This window comes from Hydra viridissima, unplaced genomic scaffold, assembly GCF_058129835.1.
Source record: "Hydra viridissima isolate aposymbiotic clone 2 unplaced genomic scaffold, HvirCarnegie_v1 scaffold_8, whole genome shotgun sequence".
Taxonomy (NCBI): Eukaryota; Metazoa; Cnidaria; class Hydrozoa; order Anthoathecata; family Hydridae; genus Hydra; species Hydra viridissima.
Window position 1 is genome coordinate 13,696,796 of NW_028324307.1, and position 3,441 is coordinate 13,700,236.

Below are 3,441 nucleotides of genomic sequence, written 5' to 3' on the forward strand. Positions count from 1 at the left end.
CGTCTTAAAGTTGTCTTATATTGGGTGGATTAAATATCTTAGTATAAAAAATTTGATAAGTTGGTAAATTATTGACTTTCTCCTACATTTGTTGTTTTTTTGAAAATTAAATCATTTTCAAATGGAATTGTTATTTTATTCTATTCCAAGAAAATTAAATCATTTTCAAATGGAATTGTTATTTTATTCTATTCCAAGAAAATTAAATCATTTTCAAATGGAATTGTTATTTTATTCCAAGAAAAAAAAAGTGAAGTTATTGATCTTGAAATAGTACTTTCATAAAACTCCAGTACATCAAAACTCCAAGATTTTGTGTTTTTTAGGAAATTTTAAAAATATTACTTTATATGTGAAAATATGAAATATAAATTAACTTTTATATCATCTTTTTGTGGTTTTCCCATGGGAACATCAGTAAAAGGTTAAAAATTAATTCTTTTTTCCATTACTCCACAGCAAGCTAAGATTATAAAGCATTGAATTAAGTAAACCATTATTTTATTAAGTTGAATTAAGTAAACCATTCTATTTCAAGTTTAAAATCTAAGACCTTAAATTTATATATAGTTTATATTTTCCTTATAGTATTTAATATCGTAAATGCAAGTTTGCCCACATAGTGAGACATGATTGCTGAATGATATATAAAGTCTTTAAGCAAGAAAATAGATTTATTTTATTAAGATATAAACAATTTTACATATTTCTATGAGTTAGAACAGTGGTGCTTCACTGATGATCTGATTTCGATTAAACATACTTCAGTTAAGTTATAATCCCAAAAAAAATGTATGATCAAGATTAAAATGTATGATCAAGATTAGTAATTTTGATCATTAGTTTATTATGAGTTACAACTTGAATGGTTACAACTTTGCCCATCTTGTTATTAAAAGTTGTCTTATATTGGGTGGATTAAATATCTTAGTATAAAAAATTTGATAAGTTGGTAAATTATTGACTTTCTCCTACATTTGTTGTTTTTTTGAAAATTAAATCATTTTCAAATGGAATTGTTATTTTATTCTATTCCAAGAAAATTAAATCATTTTCAAATGGAATTGTTATTTTATTCTATTCCAAGAAAATTAAATCATTTTCAAATGGAATTGTTATTTTATTCCAAGAAAAAAAAAGTGAAGCTATTGATCTTGACTTTTTTTTTAAGTGAGAAAATGTGTTCTATATTTGTAATAAACCTATATTACAAACTTCGTCTTTTTGAAAACTGAAGCAAATCAAATAAAATTACGTCATTAAAGACGTCCATAACGATGAGAAAATGGCAAATTAAAAATCTCAAAAATGTTAATTTTATCAATAAATCATTTAGGAAATGCCTAAGTGACAAATTACTTATACTTATTTTACAATTTCAAGGTTATGACATCTTTTTTAAAAACAAAAGTTTTTAAAAAAGATTTCATAACCTTATAATAAAAGATGGTCTTTCCAATCTTTGATACAATATGTCTCTCTTTGATATTAACCACATCTAAAAAAAATTTGGATTAACGTGATGGTGGTACACTAACATGGATCTATGGCATCTCAAAGATGCTGGTGCATCTCGTGCACTTGCTTTTAAGTCATATCCAGGTAGGTTTTTTCTTCAAAAGATGATTGGTTCTTCAAATTAAAAATGAGAAAAAGTTTAAAATATAATCAAAAATATTTCTGGCCTTTCATTTGAAATGACTAGTTTATGATTTGTTGAACAAAGAAAAATTTAAAGTTTTTTTTTTAAATTATCTTTACTATTACTATTTTTAAAACTTAAATTCTTTCAGACTCTGAATCCTCTGAACTCTAATTCCTCTGAATTCTAAAACTCTAAATTCCTCTGAATCAGAGGAATTTAGTTCGCGCAAATCCTCAGAATGATTGAAGACAAAAAAAACTCTTTGTATTGTTACTGTTTGAATGGAGTTATGGGGTTTATTATTAACTTTTCAATACCTACAAACTATTGTTTTGCTATATGATAATTATCATATCCATAAATTTGAAAAAATTGTTCGAAAAGACTTAAATGTGTGAAATTTATAACCTTATTTTATTAACTTATCTTTTTCTCACAGGTCTCAAATTGATTAGCTAGAAAATAACGAATGAATATCAATGACCATTTAGAGGATCCTAAATTTTAGGCGTTTCATCAAATTAAACCACTTAAATATATGTTCAAGGCTAAAAGATTTGTTAAAGATGGATTTTTTTTGAAGTTGTTCGCAAGACTCTGGGAAACTCCCTCTAAATGTCTTTTTAAATCACTCGTACATTAAACGAATACAAATTGATTTCGATAAAAATGTTAACAATGAGAAAACGGAATGGGAATTCAATTCAGCGACTTTTTTTTTTGAAAAAACATAATTTTACCTGCCTGATATTTGAATTAATCATAATTTTAATCATTAAATGATAAACGCAATTTGTCTGAAGAATGCGTGTATTTATTTACTTAACGGCAAAATATTTTCTTCTACGGTTTAATTCGCCGAGTGTGCTTTGATTTAGGTTTCTCTTTTTTATTTGCTACATGATCAGATATTTATTATTATGTAATTGTATTTTCATACTTCGTATCTTAGTTTATTATGTGTGTGTGTGTGTGTGTGTGTGTGTGTGTGTGTGTGTGTGTGTGTGTGTGTGTGTATATAATGTATATTATATATATATATATATATATACATATATATATGTATTATGTATATAACTGTAAATAGATAAAGCATACATACATACATACATTCATACATACATTACATACATACATACATACATACATACATACATACATACATACATACATACATACATACATACATACATACATACATACATACATACATACATACATACATACATACATACATACATACATACATACATACATACATATATACACACATATATGTATATATATATGTATATACATTTATATATAAGTATAAATGTATATACATACATTTATATTTTCTTCATTTTCTTTGCATGATTTAATATGATAAAAAAATGTTTAATAATATTTAGTTCTTGTAAATATAGCAATTAGAATAAAAATTAGTTCTGAAAAAGTTTATTTGTTTATTTCTAAAAATTCAGTACCTGCCTCAAACTTTCTGTTGATAGTGAATATATATATATATATATATATATATATATATATATATATATATATATATATATATATATATATATATATATATATATATATATATATATATATATATATATATATAGAAAAAAGAAATATTTAACTTCAATATTCTTATAATATACTATATAAGATGCTAACAAGAAAACTTATCATTAATTTTAAGCTATTATTTATGGGATACTTTTTTTTCTCAATTATCTGTTTGAAGGTAAAAAAAACTAAGCACATGCATAAACATGCACAAAGAAACATACTCATCACAAAATAAAATAAAA